This window comes from Canis lupus, chromosome 1 (genome assembly GCF_003254725.2).
Source record: "Canis lupus dingo isolate Sandy chromosome 1, ASM325472v2, whole genome shotgun sequence".
Lineage (NCBI taxonomy): Eukaryota > Metazoa > Chordata > Mammalia > Carnivora > Canidae > Canis > Canis lupus.
Window position 1 is genome coordinate 111,049,821 of NC_064243.1, and position 11,762 is coordinate 111,061,582.

An 11,762-nucleotide genomic window follows, 5' to 3' on the forward strand; every position below is an offset into this window, starting at 1 on the left:
ATGTCTTTTTTTAAAAATATTTTATTTATTTATTCATGAGAAAGAGAGAGAGAGAGAGAGAGGCAGAGACACAGGCAGAGGGAGAAGCAGGCTCCATGCAGGGAGCCTGACGTGGAACTCAATCCCGGGTCCCCAGGGTCACGCCCTGGGCCAAAGGCAGACACTAAACCACTGAGCCACCCAGGATGCCCCTCTCCTTTTTAATTTCTGATTTTGAGTCTTCTCTGTCTCTCTGATGAGTCTGATAATCCCTTAGGATTATCAATTTTTGTTGGTCTTTTCAAAGAACAAGCCCTGGTTTCATTGAATAGAGTTTTCTTTGCTGCAGGTTTATTTTTCTTTTAGTGCTTTGACTATATCATGCCACTCTCTTCTGGCATGCAAAGTTTCTGCTGAAAAATCAGCTATTAGCCTTATGAGGTTTCCTTAGTATGTTACTGTTTTCTTTTTCTCTTGTTGCTTTTAGAATCATCTATCATTACTTACTGCCATTTTAATTACTATATATCTTGGTGTGGATTTCCTTGGATTAATGTGGGGGGAGAGCTCTCTGCCTATTGTATTTGGATTTCTGTTTCTTTCTTCATATTAAGGAACTTTTCAGCTGTTATTTCTTCAGATAAATTTTCTGCCCCCTTTTCTCTCTTTCTTCCTTCTGTGATCCCTGTAATACAAGTGTTATTATGCTTGGTGATGTTGCTGAGTTCCTTTAGTCTATTTTAACTTTGTTACTCCTTTTTTCTCTCTCATTTTCAGCTTGATTGCTTTCCATTATTCTATCCTCCAGCTCACTGATCCATTCTTCTACTTCCACTCATCTACTATTTATTCCTTCTAGAGCATTTTCAATTTCAGTTATTGAGTTCTTCATCTCTTATTGGACATTTTTTATGTTTTCTCTTTGTTGGGGGTCTCACTGAGTTCCTTCACTCTTTACTCAAGTCCAGTATCTTTATAACAATTACTTTAAATTGTCTACCAGACATATTATCTCCATTTCATTTAGTTCTCTTGCTGTGATTTTGTCCTATTCTTTCATTTGGGACATATTCCTCTGTCTCCTCATTTTGTCTAACTCTCTGTATCTGTTTCTATGTGTTAGGAAAGCCAGCAATGTCTCTTGTTCTTGAGAGTAGTGGGCATATGAAGAAGACGTCTTGTAGTGCCCTGCAGTGCAATGTTCCCTGTTCACCAGAACCTGGCATTTCAAGGGTGTCTCCTTTATGTGTTGTGTGCACCTGACTGTGGTGGCTAAGCTGCATTTGCTTTAGTCCAATCATTTGCAGTGCCTCTCTTTGTCTGCTGTGGACAGTTTAGTCCCTGTGTTGTTAGTGGGAAGTCCTGAGCCACCTTAGGCTTGAGTTAGGTCAGAACAGGCATTTGCCAGAGTACTGAACTGCAGGGAACTCTCCCTGTTGTCTCCTGAGAAGCTTTCATTGGTTTGCAGGGCCTATAATCAGACCAAATGTCTGCCCCCCAGTCCATTTCTAGGGCCACAGTTGGACTAATGTATGTGCTTATCTTCCCTTCTCCCTGGAAATGGATTTATTTTGGAATGGTCCTGGCCTCTTATGGCTACTTACAGACTGCCATGCTTGTGTCACCACTTTGGATAGACTCATACTGAGGGTGTGTGGGAGGGGTTGGTCTGCAAGAGAGTGCAGGGGCAGGCACATGGTGTTAGCTAGGTTTACACAGGTCTGATGTGGGGGACCTGTAGCCACTTTGGAATGCTGCTGAAGGTGGGTTAGAGGGGGTCATCTACAGAATGTGTGGTGATGGAGCACACTGTTAGCAAGCTAGATGGAGAGTGTTCACAAAACTGGTTCCCACAGGTATCTGTGTATCTAGACTGGGGGCAGTGGAGGGAAATGGTGCCTGCCAGTTCTTTTGTTCTTGAAGAAGGACAAAAGTCTCCTAAAGATCCCTGCCCCTCTAGCAAATGTTCTTTTTTTGTTAGAAAAAATATTTTATTTATTTATTTATTCATGACACACACACACACACACACACACACACACAGGCGCAGAACACAGGCAGAGAGAGAAGCAGGCTCCATGCAGGGAGCCTGATGGGGTACTCGATCCTGGGTTTCCAGGATCACACCCTGGGCCAAAGGTGGCGCTAAATGGCTGAGCCACCCAGACTGCCCACATGTTCTGAAATTAGTAAATAAATGTCCTTTCCATATACCCCAGGCATTTTTCAAACCGTTGCTTCTATGCTGTATCTCAGTGGGGCTCTTTATTATGCTCTTTTGAAGGGGAAGGCAGCTCAGTTTCCTATTACCCTGCAGTTCTCCTAGAGCCAGATTTCACTGATTTTTAAAGTTTCAGGCATTAAACCACACTGATTGTAAGAATTCACAAAGTTAAGCCTCTCTGGTTTCAAAGCCAAATGTTATTGAGATTTGTCTTCCCAGTGTGGATCCCCCATGTCTGGGGTGGTATGGTCTGGTATAGTCTGCTGCTCTCCCTTCTCTCTACATGAGGCATCCTTTCTCTTGTGCACAGTCTTACAGGCCAGTTTGGCTCATGTGCACATCTTCACCTTTCCTACCCTTTTGATGGTCCTCTTCTCTACATTTAGGTGTGGAGAGTCTGTTTTGCCTGTCTATGAATCATTTTTTGGGTTATTTACACTGATGTGTGTTATCTAGATGTATCTCTGGGACAAGGGTAGTTTAGGTTCCTCCTATTCCCCCTTACCACTGCTTAGCACTTTGTAGCTGTGCCAGAACTTATTTGTTAAATGGAGTTGAGTTATATTATATTGAGTTAATCTCAAAAATTTCGTATAAAATTTATTAAGGAGAATACTGCAAAAGGTCTTAATAAAACTAATTCAGATAGTCAAAATGAAGACCAATGATATTGCAGTCTGTGATACTAATTTGGCATGACACTATTGTGATCAGCTTCTGTCCTCTCCAAGGCCTCTGTTCTTGTAACTCAAAGATTTAGGGGTGATTAAGAAAAAGACATGACCACGAATTGGCAGTAGCACACAATGAGATTTATTTGGGTGGTGCTTTGACAGATATTCATGTGGAGGGGACATTTCTCGCAACACAACAGCTTCCAAAGACAACAGGGTGTGGTCACCACCCAGAAAAGGAAGAGGCAAGGGAACTCAAAAGGGAAACAGAAATTGGAAAAGGAGTTTACAGGTCCAAGTGACACTGCTCAGTAGTGTAATAAGGAGTCTCTGGGGCAAAGACTTTAAAAGGTGGCAGCAGTACAGGGCCTGTTATAACTGTAGAGTTTGCTTTATCTATGGCTGGCAGATATTGGATGCAGTTCTGCAGAATATACAAAAGAAGCATGCCCTAAATGATTAAAACTGTGTTTACTTGGGCTATAATTAAACAATCAAATGTGTTTAATTGGATTTGAGTGTTGTACCAGCAGGATTCTGAGCTAATGGTCCCAGCCTGCTACAAAGAAGTAAACAACGTAGGGCCAATATACAGGGGCCATCTTTAGCTAATTTATAAAACAGTTCTCAAGTTAGGTTCTTATTGCTTGGGGCTCTGTCTAGTGTTCCACTGCTTCTACACAATATTAGTTCAACTATCCTTTGTGATTTTTATTGCAGTACAGCCTAACTGAAAATTATTTTTGTTAGTCTTTCAGTAACAGGATAGTACATAACACTTGATATTTTATCCCCACTACAGTGTTAAAATAGAATTTTAATATGACACTTAGAAAGTGTCAAAAGTATTTACTAATGACAAAAATAGTAAACTCTGAATTGATAATTACATTTTTATTCTGCATATTTTAATTGAGGCTTTGATATGATTGTATTCAAAGTATAGTAGCATTTCTTCCAACAACATTTCAAGTAGAATTATGTTGAATTTAAAGGATAGTTGTTTTCTCAAGTTCCTTATCCAATATTCTCTCTCCTTATCCCCAAAGGAAACGATTTTTTTAAATTGCTGGCATTTGGTCATTTAATTTTTCTTTTAAAAGTAGGCTCCAGGGATCCCTGAGTGGCGCAGCGGTTTGGCGCCTGACTTTGGCCCAGGGCGCGATCCTGGAGACCCGGGATCGAATCCCACGTCGGGCTCCCGGTGCATGGAGCCTGCTTCTCCCTCTGTGTCTCTGCCTCTCTCTCTCTCTCTCTCTCTCTCTGTGTGACTATCATAAATAAATAAAAATTAAAAAAATAAAAAAAAATAAAAGTAGGCTCCATGCTCAACATGGGGCTTGAATTCACAACCCTGAGATCAGGACTTGAACAGAGGGACTCCTGGGTGACTCAGAGGTTGAGCATCTGTCTTCAGCTCAGGGCGTGATCCTGGAATCCCAGGATTGAGTCCCACATCAGGATCCTTGCATGGAGCCTGCTTCTCCATCTTCCTATGTCTCTGCCTCTCTCTTTATGTCTCTCATGAATAAATAAATAAAATCTTAAAAAAAAGACTTGATCAAGAATTGAACACTTAACCAACTGAGCCACCCAGGCACTCCTGGTCATTTAATTTTCAAATGTATTCATTATTGGGACAGGTTGACATATTTATACACTTTTCTCTATAGGTGCCAATAAAAACATGCAGAGATGATGGCCTGAGCTGAAAACAAGAGTCTGGTGCCCAACCAACTGAATCACTGAGGTGCCCCTAAAATATTTAAATGCTGAAAAAATGAGCTTTTAACAAGTCATAATCTTTTTGCTAGAGGAAGGTCTTACCTCTGTCTTGATGACTGCTAACTGGTCAGGGAGATAGAGTAGCTGTGGCAATTTCTTAAAATAAGACAACAATGAAGTTTGCCACATCAATTGACTCTTCCTTAGAGGCCATTGTAGCATTATTGATGCATCTATTTTCAGTGTTATTGTGTCAGGGAAGAAGGGGATTTCAGGAGAAAGAGAGAGACAGGGGACCAGTGGCTGAATGTAGCAGTCAGAACACATTTATTGATTAAGTTTTCCATCTTATATAGGCACAGTTCATGGTCCTTCCAAACCATTACAAAGTAACATATATGATCACTCATCAAAGATCACCATAAGAAATACAACAATGAAAAAGTTTGAAATATTATGAGAATTACCAAAATATGACACAGAGTCATGAAGTGAGCATACGCTGTTGTAAAAATAGTGCCAATAGACTTGCTTGACACAGGGTTGCCATAAACCTTCAATTTGTAAAACAAAATATAATATTTGTGAAGCACAAAGTGATAGGCAATAAAACAATGTATGCTTGTATGTGATACTGCAGTGAGAGCTATAAGTATTCACCTGCTTGAAGGCATCAAAGTGGTTGATCATCCCTAACAGTGATGTGTGAGGCAAGAGTTTTAGTGATAGCTCAGATGGAATATTTTCAGTGTGCCAAGAAAGACAAAGGGGGGGGGATCCCTGGTGGCGCAGTGGTTTAGCGCCTGCCTTTGGCCCAGGGCGCGATCCTGGAGACCCGGGATTGAGTCCCACGTGGGGCTCCCTGCATGGAGCCTGCTTCTCCCTCTGCCTGTGTCTCTGCCTCTCTCTCTCTTTCTGTGTGACTATCATAAATAAATTTTTAAAAAATTAAAAAAAAAGAAAGACAAAGGGTTAGAAATCAGAGGAGGAAAACCAACAACAAACTTTTAAAAAATCAAATGAAAAAAATTAATAAAAAAATTTTTCACAGGAAATGAACAGGCAAGTCACTGAAATAAAAGTCCAAATTGTTAGTGAAGATATGAAAGGATATTTAACCTTCTTAGTAATTGGAGAAATAAAAATCACAACCATATCCATCCCTTCAAGGTTATCAAAATTGTTTAATTTTGATATCAACTATAAAAGGGATGGAGAAGCAGCTACTCTCATAAACTGCTAGTTGAAGTGTAAATTAGTGTAGTCACTTTGAAAGATTACTCAGCAGTACTTGTGAAATATTTAAATACCCAGACCACATGTTCCATGCCTTGGCCTCCTCCATGGAGAATGTTCATACTTGAATGATCACAAGAGTGCATGAAAAAGATATTTTCTGCAGTTTTGTTGTAATAGTGAAAAACTGAAAACAATTTCAATGTCTCTCATCAGCAGGAAGATTTAATTAGCCATATAAGCACATTTGTAAAATATTATGCAGCATGTAAAATGAATGATGTTTTCATCTTATAAGGATACAGTTGACACACTTAAATGGATATAAAGTAGTCTTAAAGGATAGATACTAAACTGATGTTGGCTTCTACCACAGGGAGTGAAAATGGGAGAATTAGTTACTGAGCAGCCATGGTAGTCAAAGGAGAATTTTGCTTTGTAATGTTTATAAGAAAATAGTTGATTATTATCTTTAAAGTTAAAATCAGTAATATTAACATCACTACTAATAATAATGGAAACTACATTAGGAAATGCCCAATGACATCATAGGAATAGAAAATGCAATTTCTCAGGCAGCCCAGGTGGCTTGGCAGTTTGGCATCGCCTTTGGCCCAGGGCCTGATCCTGGAGACCAGGGATCATTTCCCGTGTCGGGCTCCCTGCATGGAGCCTGCTTCTTCCTCTATCTTTGTCTCTGCCTCTCTCCCTCTCTCTCTCTCTCTTTCTCTCTCTCTCTCATGAATAAATAAATAAAATCTTAAAAAAAAGAAAATGTAATTTCTCAAGCCTGAATGAATGAAATAAATATTTCTCAACATTTTATCATTATGAAGGGTCCCTCTAGCAATGCTTTTAGAACAGCTGTATTGATATAATTCACATATAATTCACCCTTCTGAAGTATACAATTCAGTGGGGTTTCAGTATATTCATAGGATATGTCACCATTCTTCTCACTCCAGAACGCTTTCCTTACTCCAAAATGAAACTACCCATGCACAGTCAATACTGATTCTGTCTTCCTCTCAGTCCCTGGCAAGTACGGATCTACCTTCTGTCTCTAATGATTTGTCTATTTTGGACATTTCATTAAAATGGAATCATATACAATGTAGCCTTTTAGGGGGGTTTCTTTTATTTAGCCATAATGTTTTCAGGGTCCCTCATCTATCAGTACTTCATTCCTTTTTTAATGGTCAAGTTATATTCCATTGTGTGGAGAGACCACACTTTATTTACCCATTCATCAGTTGATAGACACTAGCTTCCACCTTTTTGGATATTGTGAATAATGGGCTATGAATATGAATAATGGGCTATGAACATCCATGTTCAACTTTTGTGTGATCTGTCAATTCTTTTTGCCTTAAAATATATTTTGTCTGATATTAATATTGTATTTAAAAATTTGTCAAAATAATTTCAGGCTTAGGGTGATATCTTTTTTTCAAAGAGGATATTCACTTGACTCTAAGTAGTACTCAGAGGGCACTAGCAATTCAGGATTCTTTTCATATAGTTTCAAGGTGATAGCTGATGTGGATTTGGGCTTTAGACCCCTGCAGGGCAGATCAATGTACTATTTGCTCTTTTCCCTAGGTGCAGTGGTTCCTGGTATCCAACACAGAATATAGGAGTTTTACCAGGTACCTGCTTTGGGCAGGTCCTGGACTCACACTTTTATAACCCTATGTTCATGACTGTGTCAAAGATAAGTGTCTTGCTTCTCAGCCTTACTGTTTTCAGAACTGGCCAGTGATCGATCCTGGGGGGCAAAGTGGGTCCAGGTGAACAGCTTTCTCTGTAGGTTTCCTTGTTGTCCTGAATTTCAGGCTTATTCATTCTGTACACATTAATACTGATACTTACCAATAAATTCTCTCTCTCTCTCTCTCTCTCTGTCTAGTTAATGGGAATTACCTATTTTGCCATTACTCAAAATGAAAGCCTCTGTTATGTTTTTTAATTTGGCAGTCATCTTTGTCTTTCCTATCGTCAGATTGATCCTGTTTGATATATGAAGTTGGGTGTAGAGATTACTAAACACACAAAAACTTAAAAAATAAACTTTATGGAAACACATAGGATAGAAAAACAAATTATTTAATGACACAAAAAATAATTGGAGAGATCCAGGATGTGGGATATTATGACAACTGACTTGATTCCTCAACAGGTCAAAGGTTTGAAAAAAGGAACAGAAGAATAGTATTCAAGAACAAATGTGCCTGAGTAGATAAATAGAATGAATGGACTCTGTCTGGACATTGACTTGAACAAACCAGTTATAAGAGATTTTGTAGGTAACTGAAAATTTTGAATAGGGATTAAGTATGTCAAAATGCAATTTCTGCACTCTGAATAAAACAAAGCAGTAGGGTAAGTTTACCGAAAGGCTTTTGACCTGCAAACCAGGAAACCCAAGGCTACAAGGAGTTCTGAGTTGTTCACAGGCTAAAGGATATTTATGGGATAAATATGAAAGTCATTTGGCTTTTTTAGTTGATTGGTTGCCTAGTGGTCTTCATGCTTATTTGGAACAGGGTAGCTGAGTCAAGGAAAGGAAGTCCAGAGATGGCCACAAACAGACTTGGCATTTGGGGATTGGCTGGTGTATTCTGGTGATTTCTGAGAAGAGATGAAATACCTGTAAGGTTAGGCTAAGTTTCCTTTTTTGCACTTGCATTAACCATCTCCATTTTGTACCTGACATAAGAGACTCCATTTTAGTTTGGTTCTCCTTACCAAACTAATGTGAGTTTGCTCCTTGGTGAGGTACAAATAGAGACTTACACCAGGTGGAGCTGTCACACAAAGCAAATTTTATTTGCAGCAAATAAGGAGATCACAGGGAATAATTTACAAAGCTGTGACTTCCCTAGCAGGGGAGTGGTTTCTTTTTAGGGGTTAGGATGAATATTCAGAAAAGGAAACTTTGCCATTGAATGCAAAAGTGGGCATAAGGTTGTGCATACTATTTAGAAAAACATGCCTATACAGGCATCCTATATTATGTAAACAAATCTTGTGTTCCTCCTAGAGTGAAGAATTTAGCAGTATAATGAAGCAGAGGTAACTGTCTGACAAGGGTAAGGGGCTTTGGGCATGCTCTGAGAGCTGGTATTAACTGGATGAGGGCTTGGGCTCCTTGTCTTGGTTAAGGTGCACAGGGTCTTGCTGACTTTTGAAACAGCACTGGAAGTTTTACCACTGATTTATTGTCTCTGATATGGTTAGGGTATATTCTGGGCTGCTAGAGACTTAGTTCCTGCCTTCTTTTTGTTCCCTTAAAATCCACAACCACTCAGAACATGAGAGACTCCTAACTCTGGGAAACGAACAACAGGTAGTGGAAGGGGAGGTGGGCAGGGGTTTGGGATGACTGGGTAATGGGCACGGGGAGGGGGGGCACTTGTTGGGATGAGCAAATCATCCCGGTGTTATATGTTGGCAAATCAAACTCCAATAAAAATATACCAAAAAAATCCACAACTACTAAAGTTTTTGCATTTCTTTGTAATTCTGACACCTCCTAGGAAGTTCTGCAGGAAGTGTGCAAGTAGAGCCAATAGGGCAATAATAATAAGGGAAAACAGCTGGGGGCCTAAAGTAACTTCTATCATGAAAGCCATGTCTCCACTTTCTTTTTCTGGTGACCCCTAATGCCTTTTCCTTCCAGTTCAACAGATATTAGGAGATATGAAGGATTTATTGGTAATTATTTATTTAGTGTGATAATGGTATTGTGGTTTTGAAATAAAATATTTTAAGGAAATATTTAACAAAGTATTAAGGAGTGAAAAAAAAAAACATGATGCCAGGGATTTGTTCTAAAACTCCATAACTATAATTAAAAAATGAGGGATCCCTGGGTGGCGCAGCGGTTTGGCGCCTGCCTTTGGCCCAGGGCGCGATCCTGGAGACCCGGGATTGAGTCCCACGTCAGGCTCCCGGTGCATGAAGCCTGCTTCTCCCTCTGCCTATGTCTCTGCCTCTCTCTCTCACTGTGTGCCTATCATAAATAAATAAAATTAAAAAAAATGATTGATGAACAAGATGATCAAAACAGCATCAACTTGGGGTACAAGTATATGGGGGTACATTTTACTATTATTTCTGCTTTTGTATCTGTTTGAACACTTTCATTATAAGAAACTACAAATAGATTTCCTGCTGAGGAAAAAAATCATGTCTTCCTGGTTTCACTTGGGTTATTCAATCACAAAACATTTGATTTATGTCAGGAGCAGAACAGTAAAAGTATGTAATGAAATAATCTGAAGCTGAAAATGAATTTTAAAAAATTTAAATTTTATATAGGCACACATATTTCCTGAAATTCCCTGCAAGAGAGCTATTTTCATTTGCCACAACTATTAAAAAGAAAAAAAAAAAAACAGGACTAAGGTGAAGTCACTTGTTCCCCCAGACAGCGAACTAAGACTTATTTTGCAGGAGTGGAATTTTAAACCTATCAGCCTGCATTTCCCTGGTCAGCACTAGAGAGGAAATCTGCCCTATAGGACTCCTTGCCTTCTCCTAAGAGAAGTAACCTGGCCTGAAATAACCTTTTCTTTTCTCTTCTTTCTTTCCACGTTCCTTTTCTTTTTTTTCTTCTTTCTTTTCTTTCTTTTTTCTAATAACCTTCTTGTATGGACCCTTTGGAGCAGCTCCTGGGAGCTCCCTCCTATTTACTAGGGCTGCTGCTCAATTCATGAATCCTTAAATAAGGCCAATTAGATCTTTGCATTTACTTGAATTATTATTTAACATAATTCTTTTTTTAAAAAAGGAAATTCAAGATAGTTCTCTTTGAGCATAATCAATGTTCGTATCAACTTTTTGTAAATTCTTAGCATACTGGAATAAATATAGCTCATGCCACAAAACAGTGAGAAGAGCCCTTCTGTGCCTTGTGGAATAAAGGAGGCAGAAGAGGCAAACACATTCCGCTTACCTCTGTTCCCTCCCCTCCCCAGAAGACACACAGCGTGGACAGCTTGGACACTGACGATTGAAACGTTCTACCTACCTACCTCCCTTCCCACAATTTATCCTGTTATGTTAATATAACGGTTCAGTTGTCATTAGCACGCCTTTACTATTCCCCGGGATTCCCGTCCAAGCAAATCGCTTGACTGTTCATCACAGGAACTTCCACAAGTTCCATCAACTCTGCAATCTTCTATCAACTCTTCAATTTCTCCGAAAGAAAGCAGCAACAGTTGGCACCTAAAAACCCTCGCTGTCCACTCCCCCCTCCCCCAATCCTGGACCTTAGTACCACGATCCTTACGCAAACTTAAGTCCGTCGCATTGAAACAGAACTTGCCCTTCTCCATGAATTCCAACCCTGATTTCGTGGCCGTGTCAAGGTGCTGTGTGTGTGTCTGTTGCAGTGGTGTCCTCACCGCGATCAGCCATAAACTCCGTTTATTATCGACGGTTGCACTGGGGATACCAGAGGGGACATTCGATGCAGGTTTGAGATCCAATGTTCCCTAAGTTCAGCGTTAGGCGGTTCAGCCCAAGTCACATTTACGTTTCCCATATTGAGCCTACCCCTTGCTCCCGCTAAAAGTGTTGGTTAACTTCATAGTGCAAACTTCGTTTCTCTCTCTCTCTCTTTTTTTAAGATTTTATTTATGATAGACAGAGAGAGAGAGAGGCAGAGACAGGCAGAGGGAGAAGCAGGCTCCACGCAGGGAGCCCGACGTGGGACTCGATCCCGGTTTCCAGGATCACGCCCTGGGCTGAAGGCAGGCGCTAAACCGCTGAGCCACCCAGGGATCCTCCGTTTTTCTTTTATACAACCGAACTTTTTCAATTCGTAATTGCTTTCTCATGAGCTTCAAGAAATGTATAAAACAAAAAGAAATGTGACAGCTGCAGCGCCAGAGGAACTGCTCAAACCGAAGCCA